The 13,621-nt window shown below is 47.2% G+C and overlaps 1 protein-coding gene and 1 gene segment (V, D, J or C); one reads left to right on the forward strand and one right to left on the reverse strand.

Moving 5' to 3' along the window:
• Positions 1-13,621, forward strand: part of LOC107159688 — a 133,267-nt gene that overhangs the window by 114,417 nt on the left and 5,229 nt on the right.
• Rpia (ribose 5-phosphate isomerase A) overlaps positions 7,145-13,621 on the reverse strand; it is a 71,268-nt gene continuing 64,791 nt past the window's right edge. Inside the window, exons 11-12 of one of the 5 annotated variants that reach the window (XR_007342166.1) lie at positions 9,391-12,415; positions 7,145-8,067 (exon numbers count right to left, since the gene is read on the reverse strand). The gene's annotated coding sequence lies outside the window, so the exon portion shown is untranslated. Of the gene's footprint in view, positions 12,416-13,621 lie in introns of all 5 variants that reach the window. The other 4 variants (XR_007342167.1, XR_007342164.1, XR_007342165.1 and 1 more) reach the window with 4 other exon arrangements.

Genomic DNA, 13,621 nt, shown 5'->3' on the forward strand with positions numbered 1-13,621 from the left:
ACCTCTCTCCTATTCCTTCTCTACCTTCCTTCTCTCTCTCTCTCTCTCTCTCTCTCTCTCTCTCTCTCTCTCTCTCCTCTCTCTCTCTCTCTCTCTCTCTCTCTCTCTCTCTCTCTCTCTCTCTCTCCTTCTTTCCTTTCTCTTTGTTGCATTGCTGCAATAAAGATCTTTTGGTTGCTCCGAGTGTTGTGGTCACTTTTCTTTCAGAAACCATGTAGTTTAGCACATACACCCCTCATGGCCTAAACCAATCAGTTCAAATGAATCCCCCTGTTGTACTAACCAATCACCCCTACCCAACTTGTTCCCGCAATTGAATGTGCTAATCAATGTTAAGAGTTGTTGTTTGATTTTCCTGCGGTATGGAATGATTTGCTGTGTGATGTTGTAACGCACAGAGTATCTCCCCAAAACCTATAAAATCTCACTGAACAAAGGACTGGGACTCACTCCCTGGGACCGCTGCATCAGGAACGGTTGTGAGTCCTGGTTAGAGCTTGCAATAAAGACTCTTGTGTGATTGCATCGGATTTGGCTCCTGGAGGTCTACTGGGGTCCCACGACTCTGGCATAACAAGTCTCCTCACACTGAAGCCCAGCTTCATCAATATCTTCCTGTCCATTTTCTTCCCCTCCATCCTGAATCTGCCTCCAAGAAACCTGATCAGGGCTGGTTTCCGCTCTGGAACTTGGTGCTCCCCTAAATCACTGGTTCTGTCTGGTTCAGCTGTGACTGAACTTGTGGTCTTAGGTCTTGCCCTGAGGCTGTCTGTCTGCGGTTTGTGAGCTTCAGACTGAGCTAAAATCGACTCTGCCTCCATCCCACTACAGATGGAGAAAACCGCCTGGGAGTAGCCTCAGGCTGCTTGTCCTGCTCCAAACTCCTAATGGCTCTCTGACGCCGCCCCTTTAACAGGTCTTCTGGAGACCACTGGTCCTCCTCTCGATCTTCAAAAAGACACATTTCTAAAGCGGTCCAGAGTTTCTGAACACTCTCTATTGTACTCTTCGACAGCTTGGAAGAGAGGCAGCTTTTATACAATTTTCTATCTAGCCTCTCCCAAGTACGCAAATCTGGTGACTGTTCCTCACAAAACCACCAGCATGTCATTAACTGTTTTCATGAATTGAGCCAGCTGGGGCCTCCTGACTTGTTTTCCTCTCTGGTTGAATAGAGTCTCCCGGATTATTAAGTACATTTCTTTATCTGAAGACATGGAACTGCCCATGATAGTTCTTTAACATCCCTGGCTCTCAAACTGCCTACTTCCTCTGTAACCCAAAAAGACATGGCTCACAAAATTTCTAAAGTGCGCTCACTCAGTCTACCTGGAAATTCACCCTGAGCGGTCCCTGATTCCGGGTGCCACCTCTAAGGATGCCTCTGTCCTGTCCCTGTGCCCTGCAGGCCTGGGGACTGTGTCAGTGGCCTGGACCTCCACCACCTGACACATGGTGCCTCCTTCTGCAGGGAGGCACCTGCACAGGCAGCTGAACTTAAAATAACTTGTGTGAATCTGCAGGGACACCAAATAAAACACAGACACAATTTGCCTTTACACAAACTTCAGGAGGGCTTCTCTGCTCTCGGCCTCAGGCTCCCCACAAGGGAGAGCAAGAGAAAGTCATGAGAGGCTGGGGAGAGAGCGCAAGTGCATTTGGAAGTGGGCTTTTATTGGGGGGACTCTTGTTCTTAGAACGTTCTATCCAAAAAAGGCCAGAAGGGGCAGGGTTATAAGGGACACGTGACTATAACTGACTCTCATGGGTAATACCTACACCTGAAGACCTGCCTCTCTATGTGAGCTGGGACAACGCCCAAGTCACCACAAAATGTAGAGATTGGTCAGAATCTCCTGCTTCAGGACTGTGAGGTGTTCAGTCACTCACAGTGGCTCCCACTGTGTTTGACTTCTAGTTTGACTCCAGGAGGTCACAGAACACATTCTGTGTGATCTGGATCCATTGAATATAACTTGGAGTATGTCCCCGTTTAGTCAGCTTTCTTGCTGCTGTGATAAAAAGATTGGACCAGAGCAATCGTAGGGAAGAAAAGTTTATTTGAGGGCTCACGGTTTCAGACATCTTAGTCCATAGAAGGCCAGTTCCATTCCTTGGGGCTTGAGGTGAGGCTCAACATCACAGCAGGAGAGTGTGGCAGAGGGAAGCAGCTTACATCGTGATCAGAAAGCAGAGAGAGACTGGCTCTCCAGATATAAAATACAGATCCTGCAGCCACACCCCTGATTCCCAGCTCCTCCAGCCACACCCACCACTTCAGTGACACTCAGTTAACCCTATCAGGGTTAAGACTCTCACAACCAATCATTTCTCCTCTGAACCTTCCTCAGTTGTCTACGTGAGCTTTTGGGAACACCTCACATCCAAACCATAACAGTCCCATAGGTATATTTTGCTGTTGGTGGCTGGAATGCTCCAGGAATGTTGGTTCACAGTCTTAGTGGCTGATGGTTCTGGTGAATTCTAGATGTTCTTCCAACATGACTTGTAGAGCCTCAACAGGGAATTCTGACATCTGTCACATCAGTACCTCATCTGTTAATTGCCTCATTAAAGTTGACGTTTTCCTAGTTCTTGGTGTGATGAGAGATTCTCAGTTGAAATCTGGACACTTGGAGTCTCTTGAGACCCTGGGCTTATTAAAACCTATGTCAGTGTGCTTCCTCTTACTAGGCTCTGGAAGAAGTCAGGATGCCGTCCTGTCACCACCAGGTAGGGACAGGAGTCCAGGTGCAGAGCATGGCCTCCTGGAGATGGGAGGCTCCTCTTTGGGGTGGGGCAGAGGTGACCATCAGGTCCCTATGAGGCCTCTGCTGGCCATTCCTCATGGAAAAGTCAGGAGTACATTACTACTTCCTGTGGGGCTTCCACTGGCACCAAGGTAGAATGGCCCCCTGGCCAGTGAGCAGGGCCCTGAACCTCCCTCCAGGCCTCCTGTATCATCAACCCTGCAAAAGGGGGCACCCTGTGTCAGGTGGTGGAAGTCGAGGCCACTGACATTGTCCTCGAGTCTGCAGGGCACAGGGACAGGACAGAAGCCTCCTTACAGCCCAGGGAGGACAAAGCCCTGGCTACCACTCACCACCCCTCTGCCAGCCCACAGAGGGGTCAGCTCTTGATCACAGCCTGGGCTCCCCAGCATGGGCATCCATGAGGTTTGACTGACACAGTCCCCATCTAAAAGCTTTTCAGCTTCCCAGGCTGCCTGTCTGTGTCCTCTGGGCAGAGCAAGCCACCAGCATTGGGCTTTTTGCCTGTGCCCGAGGTATTTCTGGGACACCAGCTCCTCCAGCATCAAGTCTGGGATACACAGAGCATAAAGAAACCTTCACCCCTGCATGGTTCCCTGTGTCCCCACTTCTCAGAGCCTCTTGCTTTCTGCATAATGTTCACTGTGGGAGGAGTGGGCAGCTACAGAAGACCAGGAACTAGCCTGGCCTTTAGGGGGAAGGTCACTGCCCATGGGCACACTTTTAAGTGAGGTTAACCAGTGAGGTCATCAGAGCAGTCAGGGGTTTTTACAAGCTGGTATTTCTCTCTAATCACAGCAAAAGCTGACAGCACCTTATATGTATTAAGCACCCATTTTGTGCCTGATCAGAAAGCAGAACTCCCTTCCCAGGAACCCAGCCTCTGGCCACAAGAGGGCAGAGTCTGGAAACAGCAGCCCTGCCTGGGCCACCTGGTGGACAGGATCCTCCTGGGGAGCAACAGGTGGCATTGGGTGACCCCGAGCTGCTATTCCTTCATGCAGCGTCATTTTTCTTTTTTTCTTTTTTTAACCTTTATTTATTTATGTATATATGGTGCTGAGGATTGAACCCAGGGCCTTGCACGTGCTAGGTGTGTGCTCTACCACCAAGCCACAATCCCAGTCCCAGCATCAGTTTCTTAATAATTAAATATTCTGCTGCAAGCATTGCTGTGATCCCCAAAGCTTGGCCTTGTGCCCAATGACACTCCCATAGCTAGGACAGGTTTGGAGAAGAAGCAAGAGGTCTTAATAATTTGCTAGCAAAGGAGAAACGCAGGTTGGGCAGATGGCAGGTTTGAGGACAGGCATACTCTGCACCAGTTCCTCGGCTCATGATTTAAAAAGCCGGCAAACTGCTCCTAGGCAAGGTGGTAACTATGAGAAATCATTGGAGTCAACTGGAAAGCAAAATAATCGTGGAGACACAAAGTCTGAAACTCTGATCATAATATTAGAAATAATGGCATCAGTGCCACCAGCCCACTGCTGAGGGGAGAGGAGACAGGCAGAGAGAGGGGGAAGCAGGTGAATAAAACTCACTTGGAGCCAGGTGTGGTGGCACACACCTGTAATCCCAGAGGCTCGGGATGCTGAGGCACGAGGCTCACAAGTTCAAGGCCAACCTCAGCAACTTAGCGAGGCCCTAAGCAACTTAGAGAGAACTTATCTCAAAAATATTAAAAAAGGGCTGGGGATATCATTCAGTGGTTGAGGGCCCCTGGTTCAATCCCTGCTACAAAATAAATAAATAATAAAGCCTGGCTTGGAGGAACCTGTGGAACAGAGAGGGACCCAGAGATGGCGGTGGAAGCTGTTGTGTGAAAAGCAATGAATACCGTCTGGCCGAGGGACAGAGAGCTTGGCTGGATTCAGAGCCCTGGTGGTGGGAACCACTTTTGAGGGGCTGGACAACAGAGCAAGCAGAGGTTGGAGGCTGGGAACTCATGCAGGAAGTAGCCAGCCTGATCAGCAGCAGTCACCTGTAGTGGGGCCCAGAGTGTGCCAGGACCAGTGTGCCTGAAAAAAGAGCAGGTGGAGGGCACCTAGGTGATACAGGCTGGGGACATGAGGACAGAGTGCCTTTTGGTGCTGGTGTCCCACTTGAGCATCTTGGAAGGCGCCAGTGACCAGTCAGACAACCAACTGTGTCTGCACTCCAGGTCTGGCCCTGGGGAACAGGATGGAGAGGACCATGTGAAGCCTGTTGAGGTCTAGACTCCTCACCCTGGAAGTGCCAGCTGTAGGAGGCCCCTGACACCTAATCTTCCAGCACAGATTGGCCCCCTCCCTAGCAACAGAGGGTGTGGGTCAAATCTCACCCACCAAACCGTCCCAGCATCAGCCAAATCAACCTCAGCATTGGAACTTCAGTAGACTTCTGCACCAGCCCCCCAGGGAGCACCCACCAAATCAGGCACCGCCCAGCAGGTGTGTGCCATGGCACCCAGCCGCCAGCCTCCCTATCCTGACTTGGGAGATGGAAAGCTACTACCACCAGCACTGGCTCCTGGCCACAACAGTGAGGCACCAAAGGTGCTGGACTTGGCAACCCCAGCCCTCGACCAAGGGTTACAGGGCCCCAAACTCAATATAGAGAATGAAACTCCACCCTCACCAACAGTTCTGATCACCTCCATGGAAATAAGCCCTGTGTTCCTCATTGAGGACTTTCCCAATTCTCCTTTTGCATTTCTTTCTTATTATGACTTTTTATTTTTTTTTATTTCTTATGTTTTTTAATTATATTTTTTTTACAGTTTTCCATTCCTCATGATTGTATATATCGTATAATTGTGCACACAGATGTGTGTGTGTGTGCGCGCGCGCATGCACGCGCTCTCACTGTGTGGATAGGTTAGAATATGTGTGTGTGTGTGTGTGTATATATACACACACACACACACACACATGTATATATAACTTTTCTTTCATTTTAATTTTTCTCTTCGTCACTCATTTATTATTCAGACTTAGTTTGACTTTGATGGGGTGAAAATTCAGCAAAGTAGTAGGGTACAAGATCAACACCAATAAGACCATAGCTTTCCTATACTCCAACTCTGATGCCACTGAGGAAGAAATCAGGAAAACCATCCCATTCACAAAAACTTGAAAAAATAAATACTTGTGAACAGTCTAACCAAGGAGGTGAAAGATCTATACAATGAAAACTATAGAACACAGAATGAAAAAAAAATTGAAGAGAGCCTTAGAAGATGTAAAGACCTCCCATGTTCTGGGATAGTCATAATTAACATTGTAAAATGGCCACACTACCAAAAGCAATATACAGATTCAATGCAATCCCCATAAAAATGCCCATGACATTCTTCACAGAACTCAACATTCATTTGGAAGAATAAGAAACCTAGAATAGCCAAAGCAATACTGAGCAAGAAGAGAAACTTGGGAGGCACCACAATACCTCATGTCAAAGACCAGAGACAAACCCACATACTTACAGCTATCTGATAACTGACAAAGAGCCAAAAATACATGGGAGGAAATACTGGATGCCAGAAATACTGGATATCTATATGTCTCTCACTCTGCATAAGGTAAAATCGAAATGGACCAAAGACCTAGAAATGAGGCCATAAACCCGCAAGATGGAGAAGAAAACAGAGTCATCACTCCATAGTATTGGCGCAGGCACCAACTTCCTCAACCAGATCCCTAAAGTTCAAGAAATAAAACCAAGAATCAATAAATGGGATACCATCAAATTGAAAAGCTCCTGTACAGCAAAGGCTGTGATTAAGAGCATGGAGAGAGAGCCGACAGAATGGGAGAAAATCCTGCCAGCTGCTGCTCTGACAAGGGATCAACGTGTAGAATACGTAAAGCACTCAAAAAGCTTGAGACACACACAAAAACTTAAAAATTAAAAAAAAACTAATCAATAAATGAGCAAAAGAACTGAACAGCCTTTTCTCAAAAGAAGAAACACAAATGATCAACAAATATATGAAAATGTTCAACATTCGTAGCAATCAGGGAAATAAAATCAAAACTAGGCTAAGATTTTATCTCACTCCTATTAGAATGACAGTTATCAAGAATGCAAATAATAATGAATTAATAAATGCTGACAAGGATGAGTGGGGAAAGGTACACTCTAGCATTGTTGGAGGGACTGTAAATTAGTGCAACCACTCTGGAAAACAGCATGAAAATTTCTCAAAAAATCTAGGGATGGATCCACCATATAATACAGCTCTCCTGCTCCTTGATATTTATCCAAAAGAATTAAATTCAGCAGATTATGGTGATGGAGGCAATTCTATGTATAGAGCAGTGCAATTCACAAGAGTCAAGTTATGGAACCAAGCTAGGTGCTCTTCAATAGATGAATGGATTAAGCAAATGTGGTGTACATACACGATGGAGTTTTACTCAACCATAAAGAAGAACGAAATTATGCCATTTGCTGGTAACTGGATGGAAGGGGAGAAGATCATGCCAAGTGAAACGAGCCAGACTCAAAGAGTCAAGGGTCACATGTTTTCTCTCATATGTAGAAGTCACAGCAAAATAAGGGGAATCAGATATCATAAATACATAGGGAAAAATCACTCCACCTTTGAGACAAACAGCACTATATAATCAAATAAAAATATAATTGCATATGTGGTGGGTAGAATAAGACATGTTTGGGTTGATTTGACAAATATATATATATATAAGGAATACCAGTGAAATAGAAAAACGAGATCAAGAGGGAGGGAGGAGGGACAGGGGAGGGGAGGAAAAGCAGAGTCAATGTAACAAAATCACAGTATGTGCACATATAAATGTGCCACAGTGAATCCCACCTGTATGTTTATGTGGAAAAGCACCAGTCAAAAATAAGTAAATAAATGAGTGAAAGAAAGATTGGTGGAGCAGAGGAAGGGAAATAAGGAGGGAAAGGAAGGAAAAGGGGAAAACAGGGACTGAAATGAAGTAAGTTAAATTCCATGCATGTATGATTTTGTCAAAATGAGCCCAACTATTATGTACAATTATAATGCACTAATAAAAGTAAAATAAGTGGGGGGGGGGCGGGCACAGGTGACTGTGATTCTGCCATGGGGAACACAGGGCTTTTAAAAGAGGAAAGCCAGGATTGGGGTCCAGATTGTATAAGGAGATAGAAACAATTAGTGTCCCTCGGGTGTCCTTTAGAGAACAAGCGATGCTCAAGTTCCCAGGTCTGGAGTTTTCTTATTCTCAGGGGCGGTGACACTTCCAGGCAGAGAAGAACAGGACAGCTTAGCCTGGGACAGGAACAATTTTATTCTCATTCCTGGCTGTTAGGGAGGGAAACAAGGGAGAAGAAGAAAAAGAAACAGTGTCAGTTTTATAAGGCACTGTGGTCCAGCAGCTAGGTGTGTGCTCACAGCATTCCCTTACTGGCCATTTGTACCGTTTCTACAGGAAAATGGGTGGCACCGTCTCCCAACTGCTTCCTGCTGAAACTGGCCAATGAAGGAGCTGGGAGTGGAAGGTTTTCCCTGTTTTCCTTGGATTTTACCAGAAGGAATGGCAGGTGATTCGAGCTTGGGTGGGAACTGGAGAAGCACACTGGGGGACAGAGTTAAGATCTGACCAGTTTAAACCAGGGTCTTCCGCTCGCCCCTCACTTCTCAGGAAAGGATTCCCATGTGCTGCTTTCTCAGAGCTCAACGGAGGCCTGCTTCTGATGGCCACCTATGTGCAGGAGACAGCAGTTGGCAACGCCCTCTCCCTAGGCACCACTTAGCCACCCTTTCCTTGAATGTCTGATTCATCTCTTCATTTTCCCTATACATTAGGGTCTCAGGTGTGTGTAGCTCCCACTGACATCCAGTGCTTTGCTCACTTCTGGGGCCCCTTTTGCCATAAAGATGGTTGGTCCTCACTCTGCATCATCTTGGAATTGCTCCCTTAATAGGGCTTTGGTTATCGCTGAAGCTTATTGTTCTCAATTTATTCTAAAAAAGCGTTATTAGTAAAGCAAATATCTAAGGGATTTTGGGGGGGGGGGGGAGGAGGGCATTCGGTAAAAATCCTTTGCCAATTGTGAAAAGGCTATGATTCCTACATGTTGGGTCCCGTGGGCTCCTTTCAGTCCTCAGATTGTTTTGGGTACATAAGACACAGACCTGAGCACCCCCTGAATAGTCCGCTGGGGGCATGGCCCTTGTGAGTGGGGCTTGAAGAACTTCACGGGGCATCTCCAATGCCCGTAATAAAGTGTTCACATGTGTGTTTTATCAAGGATCAGACCTGGGCTGCGGGCTGCAGGATGAGCCATGAGAACTCTGTCTCCACCTGGTGGCGCTGCTACCCCATTACCAGGCCATTTTTCATCCTCCTCAGTATAGACAGGTTTGTATTGGTCTACCCTAAGCTGAGGTATCAGGGTACCACCTATCGGTGGCCTGATTTCCCTTGGCCACGTTAGTATCAGTCTTCCGATGGCTGAGATAGTATGATTAGCCCCTGCTCCAGTTTCCCACGGTGTCTATGTCCATATCGCTAGGGCATGTTTAATGACCTTGTTTTCAGTGGTGAGGAGACATCATTTTTCCCCAGGTATCTCCATGGGTGTGCACTATCATGAAAGCATATTTTACCTTCAGCATGTTTACCTTCTTTCCTTCGGACACTCTGAGACCTCTTGTCTAAGTGATTAGCTTGGCTTTCTCAGCTGGGGTAGGCTGTTCTTCCATTTCCACAGAGTAGCTGCTGCTATTGTCCATGAAGTCTTTCCCATCACTGAAGAGGTCCCCACTGGCCTCTGCAATTGGCCCATCAGACAAGTCCAACCCACTGGTGTAAACAGTCTCTAAGACCTCCAGGGGGTCATGTTGTATCGGCCCCTTATCAGCTAGCAGCAGGCTTGCTGGGCTTAGAGTGGACAGAGTTTAAGGCTGACATTGGGGCTGTCTGAGACCCGGCCTCCTATCTGCCCAGCACTCAGTACCACCCTCTGTTCAATGGCCCCAAGGTCTGGTGGGGGAACCACAGCAAGGGGTTGTTCTAGAGGAAACTTCTCAGCCTCTGTGGTAAATCACAGGTGGCAGCTGTCACCCCACAGGAAGGAGGGCTCTGCTTTTGTGCTGTGGTCAAGTCACTTTAACAAATGGCTACTCGTTCAGCCATCCCATAATGAGAACAGAAGGGGAAAGTCTTGTTGATTTGCTAGTAAAAGAGAAACACAGGGATGCCTGTCTCAGAGGCTGTCCCAGAGGCAACACAGGGCTTTTCAGAGGGGAGCCCAGGGCTGGCTTTCAAATCCTATCAGTAGATAGGTAATTAGTGTCTATCAGGTGCCTTAGAGAGCTCTTGCTCCAGTCCCCAGGTCTGGAGAGTGGGCAGTGAGGGACATGACTGACTAGCCTGGGCAGGAAAATGTGTTGGTCTTGTTTCCCCAAATGCCAGGGAGATGGAGAAGGAGAAGAAGGCGGGGTGGGGGGTCCATTTTAAAATAAGCCACCTGCCAAAAAGCAGCAAGGTTTGCACCCAGAACATGAAGCGGACCGCATTACACTTAAAATAACAGAGCAGCCTGTACCCTGAATTCCCCAAGTTTCAGGCTGAGCTTGACCTGGTGAAAAATGGAGAGCTGTAAACACCCTTCATTCCACGGGTGACAGACCCTACGTACACCTACCCTGGGGTTCTCATTCTAGGCTCTCCAGTGCCTGTGGCTGGAGACCAGCCTCTGCTTGTGCAGGGTGGCTGGCTCAGGCCCAGCACCTCCAAACTGAATGGCCAGCACTCTGTCCTCCCCTCCGATGGTCTATTCAGGAGAGTCAGTCCAGATGTGAGATGGGGGTTCCAGGTCACATTGACCTGGGCCAAAACCAGGATGACAAAAGCAACCATACACAATATACCACCAGCAGGCAGGACAGGACAGGAAGCTCCAGGGCACAGACTGAAGGATACCACGGTCACTCATGTAAAAGGAGCCAGAAACCACAGCAAAAAAATATGTAAATCTCCCCCTGGAAGGGCAGTAGAGTCTGACCCCGTGGCGCTTTCATTTTCACTCAGGAAAGTCAAGAACTGCCTGCAGCTCTGATGTCCTCCTGAAAGCAAGAGGAGCGCTTCAGGTCCCAGGGTGGGATCGGCTTCTTGGCACACACGTTTGCACATGGCTAGGAAAGGACTGTGCTTCTGCCAGCATGCCCTTCTTCAGGCACGAGTGGGGACAGACATGGAGAAGCAGATAAACACTTGTCTTCAGCAGCCTGTCTCCCTCCTTCCAGCCAACGGGGCCAGCCTTGCATCTTGGGGATCCAGGACCCATGTCTACTCATGCCACTCTAGCTGGAAGAAGGACCATCAATCCAGCTCTAAGCAGCACTGTATGTGGACCCTCCTTTCCTGGTGGACAGCTGAGGCCCAACAAAAAGCTGAAACTGCCTACTAAACCAGACGTCAAGGTGGACATCAGACAGGAATACTCCAGATCCAGGTAGGGAAGACGCCGTCCCCAACTTGGTAGAGAACAGGACTGTACCCTGGTGTTTCTGACACACTGGTGACTCCCTGAGCATGACCCATGTGTGGGGAAACACCCCCAAATAGGCTGGTTATTTATGGCAAATAAAAACCAAGATGAGACCTGAGCAGCTTTGGAAGGTAACTCACCAGGAGTGTCCAGGGAGATTGACAGATATGCATTTAGTACCTGCCTGTGTCTCTCCCTTACCCCCACCCCAGCCCCCAGCTCCCAGCAGCTTAGAATTTACTCTGAGAATCTGACCTTGCTGGGGTCAGATGGAAGCAGCTTCATGAGTTTTCTGGGATTGTTTCCCAAGAGGTTTGACCCCATCACTCCTGCTTTATGTCCAAGAGTTTCCCAGGCCCTCTTATGGACACTCCGCCTGTCCTCACTTAACTGATCTTATCAATGATCATCATAGGCACCTTGCAGAATCATAGATCCTGGCAGAGGCTCACGTGCACTTCTGAGACATCCTTTGTCTCAATGAACCCTACACACATATTTTAACCACTTCTCGGTGATCCATTATGTATCTGTGTGTGTATATACACACAAGAGGTATATGCTCCCGGGTGGCCTTGTTCACATGAGGTCTGCAAGATGTGCCCGTTGGACAGTGGGCCATCTTTTCCACTCCCATGCTCCAGCTTCACCCTCGACACTTGTAAAAGGTCACCCTCTGTATAGAATCAGGGACGCTCCCACCTTTTCTTCACTCTCAGTCTAAAAAATTAAAGGAAAAGATTTAATTGACAAAAAAACAAAAGTTCATGTACGTGTGCTCATCGTTTTTGACATTCTGTCTGTGCATTGCATTAGTATTGAGAACGTTCTCTTGCAGCCTCGGAGTTCACTTTTTTAATTTTTTTTTTTTTTTTTTTGGTATCAGGAATTGAACCCAGGGATGCTTAACCACTGAGCAACATTCCCAGCCCTTTTTTATATTTTTATTAAGGAAAGGGTCTTGCTGAATTGCTTAGGGCCTAAATTGCTGTGGCTGGCCTTGAACTTGCAGCCCTCCTGCCTCAGCCTCCTGAGCTGCTGGGATGGCAGGTGTGGCCAGAGTTCACCTTCTTTTCAGAGTGCAGCTTCTCTGTTTCCAAAGACCCTAAGATGAAGGAATGAATGCCTCCACGTGATTTCTAAAAGCAGATCACCTGTGACACACAGAAGAGGAGAAAGAGACAGCAACATTACTTCTCCTTAGCCTCAGGGAACACTGAGCATGGTCTGTAAGAATTGACATACATACTTCCTGTGAGTGGGACCACGATACCACACCACGGGGACTCCTCAGTGGCCTGCATCTTCACAGACTCTCCCTGCGACTGGGTGGAAACTCACTTCCCCTCCCACTGGCTCCCCTGTGCTCCATTGCAAAGCTCCACCAAAATTGGTGATGGAGATTTCAGTTACATTACACTTTTTATTTATTTATTCATTCATTCATTTTGCCTTTTAGACAGTATTTTGATGCAGAATCTTGTATTCCTGATGGGCACACTTACCCACTCATTTCCAACCCTAGGATAGTCTAAGTTTTCCTCCTGCAACCTCGGGATTCTCTGTCATGCGTGGAGTGACTTCACTCCCACGGTCTAATGTGCAGGATGTGCAGTGAAGTGCCCGAGCTGCCAGTCCAGATCCCAGCTCTGCCTCAGGCCAGTTGACCTCCCTGCACTCAAGTTTTCCCACCATCAAAATAAGAAGGGATATTGATTTGTAGCTCATGGAGTTTTGGGGATAATTAAATTTGGTGATCCATGTCCAATGTCCTGGTACTTTGCAGATTCTCAATAAACATCAACCTTTATGATTGATAGGGCTTGTAGCTCTGCAGAGAAGATCACTTTCTAGCCTCTTTAGGACTTATGTTGGCTATGTCCCCATTGACAATTTTGCACACTTAATTTCCACTTGCCAGTTTCTCTTCTCTCTACCTCCAACTTGATTCTTCTCTTTCCTCATCTTCTGGTGAGATCTATTACTGATTCTGCTATTCAAAGCAACTAGCAAATGTCTCAGTAACAGAATCAAATAGACCTACCTCTAATCTCCAAATTGCACTTACAATTTCTCCTATAAAACTTAACTGCTGTAGTGGTCGGTATTAATCCTTGTCTATTGTAATTGATCATCTCTGATCTATAACTGAATTTCAATTTTTTTTCATTTATTCTGCAAATGTTTGTTGAGCATTTGCCAAGCACAGATACTGGACCAGATCTCCCAAATACAAGGCAAATAAAATAGCTAACAGCTTACAATCTTGTAGGGAAAAGCGAATCTGACAGCAGGTAGAGCAGATAGGCATTCTAGGCCTCGTGACCTGTCTCTGCCACTTCAGATCACCCACTTGGGAA

The sequence above is a fragment of the Marmota marmota genome, unplaced genomic scaffold, assembly GCF_001458135.2.
Source record: "Marmota marmota marmota unplaced genomic scaffold, marMar, whole genome shotgun sequence".
Classification (NCBI taxonomy): Eukaryota; Metazoa; Chordata; class Mammalia; order Rodentia; family Sciuridae; genus Marmota; species Marmota marmota.